Raw genomic sequence first — 13594 nt, 5'->3', positions numbered from 1 at the left:
CATAGTGAAACCCTGTCTCTACAAAAAATAAAAGTAAAAAATAATTAGCCTGGCATGGTAGTGTGCACAACAAAGAAAATAATCAGCAGAGTTAACGGACAATCCACAGAGTGGGAGGAAATCTTCACAATCTGTACATCTGACAAAGGACTGATACCCAGAATCTACAAAGAACTCAATTCGGCAAGAAAACAAAAAATTCCATCAAAAAGTGGGCTAAGGACATGAATAGACAAGTCTCAAGAGAAGATATACAAAGGGCCAGCAAGCATGTGGAAGATGCTCAACATCACTAATCATCAGGAAATGCAAATCAACACTGCAATGCAGTACCACCTCACTCCTGTAAGAATGACCATAATCTGCCGGGCGCAGTGGCTCATGCCTGTAATCCCAGCACTTTGGGAGGCCGAGGCGGGTGGATCACAAGGTCAGGAGTTTGAGACCAGCCTGGCCAAAATGTTGAAACCCCGTCTCTACTAAAAATACAAAAAAATTAGCTGGGTGCGGTGGCACGCGCCTGTAATCGCAGCTACTCAGAAGGCTGAGGCAGGAGAATTGCTTGAACCTGGGAGGCGGACGTTGCAGTGACCCGAGATCGCACCATTGCACTCCAGCCTGGGTAACAGAGTGAGACTCTGTCTCAAAAAAAAAAAAAAAAAAAGAAAGAAAGAATGACCATAATCAACAAATCACAAAATAATAGATGTTGGTGTGGATGCAGTGAAACGGGAACACTTCTACACTGTTGGTGGGAATGGAAACTAGTACAACCATTATGGGAAACAGTGTAGAGATTCCTTAAATAACTAAAAATAGATCTGCCATTTGATCTAGCAATTCCACTACTAAGTTATCTACCCAGAGTAAAAGAAGTCATTATATGAAAAAGATACTTGGAAATGCACGTCTATAGCAGCACAACTTGCAATTGTAAAAATATACAGCCAGCCCAAATGTCTGTCAATCAACAAGTGGATAAAGAAAATGTGGTATATATAATACCATGGTCTACTACTCAGCCATAAAAAGGAATGAAATAATGGCATTTGCAGCAACCTGAAAGGAATTGGAGAATATTATTCTAAGTAAAATAACCCAGGAGTGGGAAACCAAACATTGTATGTTCTCATTCATATGTGGGAGGTAAGTATCAGGACGCTAAGGAGTTAAGAATGACACATTGGACTTTGGGGACTTGTGGGGAAAGGGTGGGGGTGGCAAGGGATAAAAGACTACACTTGGGTACAGTGCATACTGCTCAGGTGTTGAGTGCATCAGAATCTCAGAAATCACCACTAAGAACTTATTCATGTAAGTTTCTACCTAGTCTCCAAAAACCTACTGAAATAAAATTTTTTTTAAATTATCCTACCGTGAAGACACATGCATGCATATGTTCATTGTAGCACTATTCATGATAACAAAGACATGGAATCAACCTAAATGCCCCTCAATGGTAGACTGGATAAATAAATGTGGTACATATACACCATGGAATACTATGCAGCCATAAAAAAGAGTGAAATCGTGTCTGCTGCAACATGGATGGAGCTGGAGGTCATTATCCTTAGCCAACTAAGACATTAACGGAACACCAAATATGTGTGTTCTTACTTGTAAATGGGAGCTAAACGTTGAGTACATATGAACACAAAGAAGAGAAAATAGCCATTGGGCTACTTCAGGGTGAAGGGTGGGAGGAGGGAGAGGATCAAGAAACTACCTGTCAGGTATTATGCATATTACCTGGGTGATGAAATAGTCTCTACGCCAAACCCCTGTGAGACACAATTTACCTGTATAACAAAGCTGCACATGTACCCCTTAACCTAAAATAAAAGTTTAAAAAATAAGAAGAAGAAAAAAAAGAAATCTCATCTCACCTTTAGACCCAATTGAAATGCCATCTACTTTATGGTGTCCTCTCAGAGCCCTAAATAGAATAAATGGAGTCATCTCCCAAAATCCATAATATTGTCTGAACCTTTCTTACTGAACTTTCAGCAGATGCTTTGTATTTTGAGTGCATGCCCGTCTTTCTCCTCTAGAACAAGAACCACCTCTCATATTTGCTTCACTCTCTCACGCAACCCCCTAATACCCCTAGAAGAATGCTTGCACATAATAGATGCTCAGGAACATGTGACTCATGTTCACATTTGTAATTAACCTCGCATTGTGTTCCCAGGATTAGACTTTGATAATAGCTCTGATTACATTCGGTCTCATATTACTATGCGATATCTATCTCTTCTGCCAACTGGTAGTTCAGCTTGCCTTCTAAACCAGATTTTCAGATCTTTTCAGTATTAAACACAAGAAAATTAACTTACATTTTAAAAGGTCCTTGAGGAAAATATCCACTTCATATGTGATTTTTGTATTTCACAGAGTTGCTAAATACAGTGCTTTTACAAAATAGATATGCAGTGTTTGTGGAACAAAATTGTTAAGTCAGGAATACCTATAAAACTCAGATGGAGTCACTCAAGTGCTGAGCATGCATTTCTTATGTATATTTCTCATAGAAAGTTAATGTACCAGGAAGACTTCATTAAGTTTTCATTGTGCTTTAACTCTAAAAAAAAGTCATTGACCATTAGTCACAAGATGCTGCTAATCTCTCTACCTGAGTAAAACAAATGAAGCTATCCAGGTAAAAAATTGCTCACCACTTAGTCTTTCCTTCAGAAGAGTTCTTAGACTATGTTTAAGGATATGCAGAGATATCCTTAGGAAGACCTAGGTGGTGTCTCCTGCCTGGATTCCAAAATCTTTCCTAGGCAACCTCTAAGAAAAAGGCAGAGAATATTGATTAATGTCAGATTTTGGCGAATCAAGTTTAAAAAAAAATGTGAATTTTAGATAAGGGGACACTCCGTTGCTATAGAGAGAATATATTATTTTAAAAATCAATGAACAGAATTATATATCAGTAATTCTGTGAATTTTTTCAGAAAATGATCTTATGAAAAAACACAAGAATTGTGATCATTCAACAGTGATATTAGCAAGAACAATTGGCCAGATGTAAAAGGATTTGGGATGTGTAAAAGGAATTGGGATCTGTCCACTCTCAAACTCTGGGTGCATCTCAGCTTCCTCAAGGATCGGATGGAGGGATGGAATACATGACCCCCGAGATCACATCTGTCTATAATAGGCACAACCTTGCCACCCTACTGCCAGATATGAATTGTTAAGAATATCAAACTATAGCATTTCTTTCTCAGAAGTCTTCAGTAGCTTCCAATTGTCTGTAAAATCACCAAATCAGTTGTGATTAGCAAGTATTTTAAGACCAGTGCTTTGAGCAAACTTACCTGGCTCTCAAGCCATATTTTCCTGTGCTCTGAAATGTACAAAGGCCAAAAGTGACAAATGGCTGATTTGTAAATTTCTTTTGAAGTTGGCCCTTTCCATGGTTTCTGCTGGAAACATTTTCTCCATTTCGGGGATGCCTACTCAGCCCCGAAGCTTTTCCTGACTTCTTTGACTAACTTCCTTTGAATCTGTGGTACTCCTGATTTATATGTCATGGAATTAGTTCTTCATACCCTGGATTATTTAGAGTTACTCAGATTCTGAGGGTTTCATCCTTAGGTTATAATCTTCTTGGAGCAAGAGAAGGAACCCTAAGAGTCTCTTTCCCTCTATAGTATCTAATAGAATGTCTTATTGATTGGGGATATAAAATAATATAATCTTTAAATAAACAAATGAGAACTCACAGCACCCTCACAGGGCACAGTGCACAGTAAAGCAGCATAAAATTGAAAATTACAGGGTGATTACCACTTCTATATTTAGCATGAAACTCTCTTGATAATTAACATAGAAGGGTACACTCTGATACATTTAAGTCTAAATGTAGATTACTCATACCCACTTCCTATGTAAGTAAATTTTTTGTTTTCTATTCCTGTTGAATTTATCATCAGAAAGCAACTGGAACTTAGATACAGCCTCTGATAAAATGGAGGACAGTACATGTTCCCTTCAGTAGTTAAAGATCTAGTCTTCGTGAGATATGGATTAGCCATTTCCGTCTAACAGAAGGCTCCAATCTGGCCAAACGTGGGTGATTCTGGGAGCCAGATTACCCCCAGAGGAGGTACAACAGCTCTGGGGCACACAGGATGACCAGAACCTCATGGCTTCCACCGTGAGTCTATTGTGAAGGTTGGATTTGCATTTCCAAGCATGCCATGACAAAAGAATTCAGTTCCTTCCAGAAGTGGCTGCTTTGTTCTTCACACTCCATTACACCAGCCACGTTCGACTAGAACAGTCAAGCAATTCATATGCCTGCCTAGTCCTGAATGAACATGGGGCGAAACACATTCAACAGATGATACAACTGGCTCCCTTCATAAATCCAACTGAATGCCAAGAGAATTAGCCCAGTTTTAGGCTTCCACTGTACTAGCTTCCAGAAAAAATGTAATAGAATATAGCTCTTATTTATTAATGAATCCTGTAAAACTAAAGAGCTTAAGTTCAAGTGAACAGAATGGCCATCTGCCCTGCTCATTATTTCCATTCTGATGCCATTCAGTGGAGTCAGTCATTCACTCAACAGTGTCTAGGGAAGGGCCGGTCTGGACATGGGATCAGAATATTTAGAAAATTACAAGCACAATTAATATGCATTCTGAAATTGTAGTTGATGCATTTTTTTCTTATTCATTTTCAGCGTATAATTTTAGTTAACTAAATTGAAGACATATTTTGCGATACCGTTTACATATGAGAATTTGTAAATAAAAACAGCCAAATACTAACATATCTTTTTCTCTTTTTTTTTTTTTTTTTTTTTGAGACGGAGTTTCGCTCTTGTTACCCAGGCTGGAGTGCAATGGCGCGATCTCGGCTCACCGCAACCTCCGCCTCCTGGGTTCAGGCAATTCTCCTGCCTCAGCTTCCTGAGTAGCTGGGATTACAGGCACGCACCACCATGCCCAGCTAATTTTTTGTATTTTTAGTAGAGACGGGGTTTCACCATGTTGACCAGGATGGTCTCGATCTCTTGACCTCGTGATCCACCCGCCTCGGCCTCCCAAAGTGCTGAGATTACAGGCTTGAGCCACCGCGCCCGGCCTATCTTTTTCTCTTAATTCATCTAGTTAATTTAGTCATCACTCTTAGAAAAAGCAAAGACATCATGTGACAATGAAGACATTATGTGATAACTAGAGCCCATTTAGAACCATTTGGGTTAAAAGTCACCTTTAAAAGATTGAATAAATATTATAGTGCCTGTTGTACTTTTTTTTGTTTTTTGAGATGGAATCTTGCTCTTGTCACCCAGGCTGGAGTGCAGTGACACAATCTCAGCTCACTGCAACCCCTGCCTCCCTGGTTTCAAGTGATTCTCTTGCCTCAGACTCTTGAGTATCTGGGACTACAGGCGCCACCACCACACCCGGCTAGTTTTTGTATTTTTAATAGAGACAGGGTTTCGCCATGTTGACCAGACTGGTCTCGAACTCCTGACCTCTGGTGATCTGCCTTCCTAGACCTTCCAAAGTTCTGGGATTATGAGCCTGAGCCACTGAGCCTGGCTGCCATTTGTACCGTCTATCCTCTAAGATAGTGAACATGAATAGCCAACTTTCATACCCCTAACTCTACTCCTTTCTCTAAGGGCGTGAGAATGACATACAAATGCCCTTCTACTTACATGGTTTGCCCTTCGTGTTGCATGGAGAGGAGGGACTTTATATTGGGCCAATATGGAAGAGACAAAGATGTTTACATTTTGATATCTAAACATATCAATGAGCAACCACAGAGATTTCACTTGCAATTGCTTCACACATCAAATAGCTGAAGTTATTTTTTTTTCTAAACTCTTTTTTTCTAAATCAAGAAACTTAAGAAAGCATGCAGGTTTCTGAAAAATTGGTTGGCTAATGAAAAGCTAAGCAAAATGCTATGTTAAAACATTATACATGAAAATTTTATGCATTAAAACAATAGTAAATGCCCTTTTTGGCTTACAGCCAGGTTAATATAATAACATCATTAATAGACTGGTGTTCTAGCAGTTGTCTAACGTAGCTTTTGTTCTTCCCCTTTCTTTATCCCCACAGCCATAGTCTTGTGTTATATCTGGACACTTGGGAACTAACCAGTCTCTCTCCCTTCCAGTTCCCTGCGGCAGCGGAGATGAAGAGGAGCAGGACGTGAGAAATTTTTACTTAAGACTGTTTTGGTTTCCTGCCAACTATTTATCAGTGATACTTACATAACTTATGTTGTAATACCACAGTACTTTCACAAAATATATGCATTAATGTTTCAGTGTTTTCTTTTAATGGCCTTGGTTTCAATGCCATTATCAGTTCATTATTAGTGTATTGTTGCTTCATTGTCCAGCACCACTGTCTGATTAAATCCTAAATTATTATCTGATGATAATATCCAAACTGCTTTAATTACAGCACAGTTTGTGCCTTGTTTTTATTACATTTCACGCCAGAATGAACCTAGCCAGGATCTTTAATAAGGCCATATTAAATCCAGGCTAGAGGTTAAAACTCATGAGGCTGCCTTGATTCTCTGCCTATTGAGTAGAGAATCTCATCAGAAAGGCCTCAAACTTCATTAAAGATGGCTGGAGGTGGCCCGCCTATATTGCCACTTACTTTAAGGGCTATCATTCAGGGGAATGATTGGTGTGCTCCTCATGATCCCTGTTATATTAAGGCAATTTCTACACCTAGGTTAGGCATTAATACTGCCCTTATCTCCAACACAAATCCCCTGATGGTTGGAAAAGCAGGAGAAATTACAGGAGGATTAACCTCTGGTGCCCATCCAAAAAGAAGACTTTTCCCCAGAGGAGGCAGAAGGGTAAGCTGCGTCAGTCGTAATCAAAAACAGCCCCCTGTGCCTGCCTCTGTTGGGAGACCTTAGATGACCCTTTCTCCATTTGTCAATATTCCTGTGGGCTTTCCTGCTCTCCACTCTTACTCGGCTTCTTGGAGTTTTGTGACAGCTTTAAATAATCATGTTTGCATTAAAAAGTTGGCGGACACTCAAGCTCTCCATGTAGAAGGGTTGAACAGAGTAATTCATTTTGCACAAAAAGAAGAAACAGCCCAGTGTTTTCACAAATCCTTTATATTCCCAGTGTGTGTGTGTGTGTGTGTGTGTGTGTGTGTGTGTGTGTGTGTGTGTGTGTGTTTCTAGATAGATGTGTTTATGAGTCTCGCACCATGAACCATGCTAAGAAAAGCAGATCATAGAATAAGGACAAAGAATGTCACTATGCACAAAAGAGCAGGACGATAAGAGCCTGCAGTGACTTGGCAGGACATTCCTAGTGCACCCCGCCTCTCCTGATAAGGATACCTTTGACAGTGGCTGCCACTGCTGCTGAGGCACCTCTGTGCTTGCTGCAGAATGGCTGGGGTTTGGGAAGGAATGATAAAAGGAACACAATGAATAACTAACAAAGCTCCTTTGATGAACGCAGTCATTTGCATTACAGAGCAAATTAGCTTCGCTCCTGATGGGAGCATGGCATACCTAACCACAAATATAGTATGTGTCTTTCAATGACATGTAAGGGCAACAGTAGACACAGTGAGAGTTTGGTGGGAGGAGAGTTTCAACTCATTACATGGTAATAGCATAGAAAACATTAACCCAGAAAATTAGTGTTTAATGGTTTTGGTCTCAAAAACTAATGAGAATTTTGGTTTTGACTGAAAATATGTGTAATAATAGCACATTCTTTCACAATTCATTGTCATTGAAATTAATAGCCCATGTGTCGTCTGTAGGTGTTAAGGAATGATTCCCAATTGAACTGTTGGTCTCAGTGCTACAGAAATGCTATTTCACCTCACTTTATTCCTATCCTACTCAATAGAACAAAACAAAAGGAGGTTTTGAGTATGTCAGGCTGAATGTGAGGAACTTTCTGGGTTCTATACTCCTTCAGAGGAAGGAATTGGATGCATTTGTCACTGTGATGGGGCTTAACTATTTGCCCAGAACACAGCAGTGATTTGCAGGTTGAACATGCCCACTCTTACCTTACCACAAAACAGAAATATAAAACTGTGACCCAGAGCCAGCCATGGGCTATAGCTTCTCCCCTAATTTTGACCTACTATCTGGTGATACTGGTGACTCCCAACTCATAATGCAGAAAGCCCCAGGGGACTCCATACATTCTGGCCAAGTAAAAGCTAATATAAAGTGAGAAATCACTTATTCCATGAATCATTCATAATTCATGGTGTGTTCCCATTTTTGTTGGTAAACTAGTTGCTATTCTGACTGAAAGACTTATTTCTCCCTGTAAATTACTTAAATAGGGTATTCCTCCTGCACTTTTGATAGTCTTACATTCACTCAGCAAACAAGTATTAAACACCTACTTAGTGCCAGGCATTGCATTTTGTTGATAGAAAATAAGGATGACATAAAGAAACCCCTTGGTCTTACATTTCTCCTCAAATGCAGCAGGAAACAACATACAAATATTTACATCTCAATGTGAGAATGTTGTAATAATAGGAGTATGGGCAAAGTGCTGGCTGAGCACAGGGAAGAAAGGGATGATTTGAGAGAATATGCATCTGACCCTCAGAATATGGAAACTAAACACAAACCAGTGAATATTTAGAATGACCTTGCAATTTAATGCTCTGTTCCTTAGATTGAGCTACAGATCATTGAATATATTTAGAAAAATCTCCCAAAATTTATGCAGTCTTACGAAAACTCTTTCTCACCCATATATATGAGGGAATGTTGTCCCTTTAAAAGACTACAGAGTATGGTTGCCCTCTGCATACCAAAACCCAAAACTGAGTGGACAATGAAATAACATAATATCAAAGACAGATATTCCTGACCGTAGTTTAACCAAAAGGGAAGTCACCAGAAAGACTAAAATGTTAATTTCCCTTGCTAAAAACGTGCTTTATCCACTGAAAATACATATTCTTAGATAATAGCCACGCTTTCCCAAGTAAATTCCCTGCCTGCTCCTTCCTTTGGAGTTGTAGAAACTGATCAATTTCTTCAGCTTTATGGGTCTTTCTCTATACAAATGTAACTTACACTTGTTAGTATAACCTTGGCATACATTAATAACAGAAACTAAATGTCCCTTGTAATCTCTTCCCCTCATCTGGAGTGACTAAAGATAATCAGAGTTGATTCTAGTAAACCTTTTTTGCTCTTTTGTTTTTGCCTTTAATTTTTATTTGTTACTCAAATCATCTGACCTTGCACCTCTTAGCCTTCCTTTCCTCAGGAGGTCACTTTGTGGTACTGTTTCCTGAATGTTACAGTGAGATACTAGGCAAAGAAATATTTACTATTCAGAACTGGGGAAAGTGTGTAGAACACTTACTTTTTTTTTAAATAAGTAAGTGACATTATTTTGCTTGAAGCGCCGGCTAAGGATTTATGTATGAAAAACAGGTATACTAAAAATGGTTGAGAAGTTATAAAAGGAATACTATAAGTAGTGAAATAATTGAATAATTTGATGTTAATCAAATGTATGGAATCAAAGAATTTCAACTTACATTGTTGCCAGTAGCTTACCCTATGTGAATCTTACCTGTATGTCTATAGTTATTTTCTAAATCGAAAAGTTTTGTAAATGAAAATGAACATGGAGTTTAAAACACAGTGACTTGTACTGTTGCATTCCTTCTACTGGGCAGATTCTGTCATGGTTTTTGAAAAGTTTTCTTCTTATTTTTTTAGGCTTTTTTCTTTTTTCTGTTTGAGACTTTTTTTTCCTGCACATTAATCAATGTAGCTCTGTTTCTTGCTACCATTAGTGTGTCTGCTAATTCTTTATGCCACAGACTGGAAACCCCAATGAAATGCTTCTTAAACTGGTCTGTAAAGTATAAGAGCTCAAAGTGAGGTCTTACAGACTTTTCCCTGTGAAAAGTCCTATCATTTGGCACTGGGAATGTGTGACATTCATTATTTTGACTACTTGAAGGCCTTTAAAGTCTTATTTCTGAGTCTCTACTGTGCTTTATTGAGATAGGTTTGTCAGAAAATTTACAAATCCTTTTAGATTTTTGGCTGCAGTTGAGATCTCTACCTGCAGCCTTTCATTCAGTGACAACGTTAAATAAATCACCCTCATGTGTAATAAGATTGTGATGGTAGTGACAAGGAAGCTCAGCTTATTTTGGCAAAAATCCTCTGCAGGAGACAGAGAAAAAAATTAACTTGGGATTGGATACTCTTTTTTTTTTTTTTCTGGGATCCCTTCCTCCATATGATTCAGAGACCCAGGTTCCTTCCACCTGCTTCTGTCGTCCCCTGTGGCTTCAGAATCCTCTGCTTCCAGCCAGCACAAGGGGAAAAACAGGAGATAGAATTTCCCACCCACTTCTTAAAAGTCCTGACCAGAAATGATAGAGATTGCTTCTGCTCTTCTATTGGCAAGAATGAGCCTCATGGCCAAAAGCCACACAGTGGGGGAGTCAGGAGGTACCCTGGCTCAGGAGCACCCTCGGCCACAGCCCCACATCAGCACAACATGAACTTCTCGTGGAGAACTAGCCATAGCAGCCATAGGTAATAAACAACCTAGAAGCTCTGGAAAATAAGGGGAAATGTACAAATATGCAATATCACACGTGAACACAGACAAAGTCATCTAGCTCCACCAACATGCACAGCCTCTACTTAACAACACTCCTTACTGAGTTCATCAAACACTTTGAATTCAGTGGTAGTTTGAAATGATCCCTTTGAGTAACTTGTGGATACAGAGCTACCGTGAAAAACTTTCTCATGACAAAGTGCACCCTATGGTAGCCTCCCTAAAGCAACTTAAATATTATGAAAGTATGCAAATGGAGAAACTCATTTCTGTTAACCAACGTTATGTTCTTTTTCTTCTCACTCACTCTTGCTGAAGGCCTTAATATTTATCGGTTTATTTTGCTTGCTATTTATTGTCACATGTAACAGGTGAAGTCAAGGAGAAATGTGAAATGCGGGTCTATTCCAGAGTAAATTGTTTCTGTTGCCACATTGAGAATATATTAGGGTAGCTGAATTTAGCTTTAAAAGGATTTATTCTTTACTTTGACAGAGAGGATGATTCTATCTATTGCCTTTCCTTTAAAATATTGCCTTGTAGACTCTAGGCATTTGATAAATATTGATAAATTTGAATAGACCATTTGATGATGTTAATGATGATTGTGATGATTTTTATACAGAAACTCAGAGATAGTTGTATGAATAAATGAATGCATGTTGGAATTACTTTGGCTCCATGATGAACTATATAATAATAAACATAGTTATTATCATTATTAGGGTGATTGTAAACATAAATCATTGAAAAAATATGCTAAGAATAATGCTCCATTTAAAATAAAATGTGCTACTTTAATAAAAATTCTTTATAGAAGTTCCTGTTTTTTAAGATGTATTTTCATATCCTAAGTTTTCTGTTACCATAGTTAATTATATTTCTAATTAATTTCAAAGTAATTGATAGGTGCCAAATGCTATAAATAAGCCAGTTCAAGCAATAAAAAGTATATGAATTTAATAACCATATTATTCGGTATTGCTTATTAAAAAGACCAATTCTATTTGGAATATTTCATATCATACAGCACTATTTGTTAATCAACTATGACAAAACAACTAGATATACTTTTATAGATAAATGTTTTTGTGGCCGGGCGCGGTGGCTCACGCTTGTAATCCCAGCACTTTGGGAGGCCGAGGCGGGTGGATCACGAGGTCAAGAGATCGAGACCATCCTGGTCAACATGGTGAAACCCCCGTCTCTACTAAAACTACAAAAAATTAGCTGGGCATGGTGGCGTGTGCCTGTAATCCCAGCTACTCAGGAGGCTGAGGCAGGAGAATTGCCTGAACCCAGGAGGCGGAGGTTGCGGTGAGCCTAGATGGCGCCATTGCACTCCAGCCTGGGTAACAAGAGCGAAACTCCGTCTCAAAAAAAAAAAAAAAAAAAAAAAAAATGTTTTTGTTAGGATACATTTTACCTCTTCAGATAAATTAAAAAGTAATTTTCTCTGAAAGTATTTTTAATTTTTTTAGTGCTCAAAGAATTTTGTATTAATTTTAATTTACAATAATTGTGTATATTAATGAAGTGGAGTACACTGTGCTGTTTGATCTGTGTATATACTGTAGAAAAGGTCAATTTTTTTTTTTGAGACGGAGTTTCGTTGTTACCCAGGCTGGAGTGCAATGGCACGATCTCGGCTCACCGCAACCTCCGCCTCCTGGGTTCAGGCAATTCTCCTGCCTCAGCCTCCTGAGTCGCTGGGACTACAGGCACGCGCCACCATGCCCAGCTAATTTTTTGTAGTTTTAGTAGAGACGGGGTTTCACCATATTGACCAGGATGGTCTTGATCTCTTGACCTCGTGATCCACCCGCCTCGGCCACCCAAAGTGCTGGGATTACAGGCTTGAGACACCGCGCCTGGCCAGGTCAATGTTTTTAAAAAGAAGGATCCTAGGCTCATGACATTTCTTTTTACCAGATTGTATGTTAATATCATAAAATACCAGGTGTCGCTCTAAGAAGTTTATGTATAAGCGCGCTGAGCCGCCTGAGCGCGCGGGCTCCCTGCCGGCCCAGGGCCCCGCTGGTGCTGCCGGTGCGCGGCCGCAAGACCCACCACGACCCGCCAGCCAAATCCAAGATCGGGCGCGTGAACACGCCACCCGCGGTGGATCCTGCGGAGTTCTTAGTGCTGATGGAGCGTTACCAGCACTACCGCCAGACCGTGCGCGCCCTCAGGATGGAGTTCGGGTCCGAGGTGCGGAGGAAGGCGCACGAGGCCAGAGCCGGGGTCCTGGCGGAGCAAGGCCATGGAGGAAGCCACCGAGCACCGCGAGCTGATGGCCTGGAACCAGGCGGGGAACCCGCGGCTGCACTAGCTACGGATAGCGAGGCTGCGGCAGGAGGCGGGGGAACAGGAGCAGTGGCAGGCGGAGGAGCAGGCCCGCAAGGCCGAAGAGGCGCGGACCTGGGCGCAGCTCAAGGAGCGGGAAGTGCTGCCGCTGCAGGAGGAGGCGAAAAACTTCATCACCCGAGAGAACCTGGAGGCACGCGTGGAAGCAGCATTGGACTCCCCGAAGAGCTACAACTGGGCCATCACCAGAGAGGGGCTGGTGGTCAGGCCACAACGCAGGGGATCCTAGGGACCCAGTAAGGACAGTGCCCACCCAGGGACCATGTGTGTGTGTGTGGGGGGGGGGCTGAGGGGGTGGGAAAGTTGGGCCTGACCTGGAATAAAGCAGTCCGTGCTGCTTATGAGGAAGGTTCAGCCTTTTCCAGCACAGCCTTCACATTCTGCCCTCTGCTGTCACCACTTGCTCAGAAACTTCCAAACACAGTGCCCTCCCCGTTCAGGGTCAGCACAGTAGGAGACTGAAGTGGTTTCCATCTCACAGAAGATCAGACAGGGCCACAACCCCCTCAGGCAGCCAAGCCATCGGAGTATCATTAAGGGTAGTGATGGGCAAATTACATCTGAGGGCCAAACGTGCCTGCTTCCTGTTTTTGTAAATAAAGTTTTGTTGGAACACACACA

General features: G+C 40.6%; 1 pseudogene; it reads left to right on the top strand.

Annotated features, from left to right (window-relative positions):
• Positions 1 to 11198: 11198 nt before the first annotated feature.
• Positions 11199 to 13202, top strand: LOC116545535 (annotated as a pseudogene).
• The last annotated feature ends 392 nt before the right edge of the window (positions 13203 to 13594 follow it).

The sequence above is a fragment of the Sapajus apella genome, unplaced genomic scaffold (genome assembly GCF_009761245.1).
Source record: "Sapajus apella isolate SASKATOON/1434 unplaced genomic scaffold, GSC_monkey_1.0 scaffold283, whole genome shotgun sequence".
Taxonomy (NCBI): domain Eukaryota; kingdom Metazoa; phylum Chordata; class Mammalia; order Primates; family Cebidae; genus Sapajus; species Sapajus apella.
The sequence above is the reverse complement of the archived record's forward strand: the minus strand, read 5'-3'. Positions and strand labels throughout refer to the sequence as shown.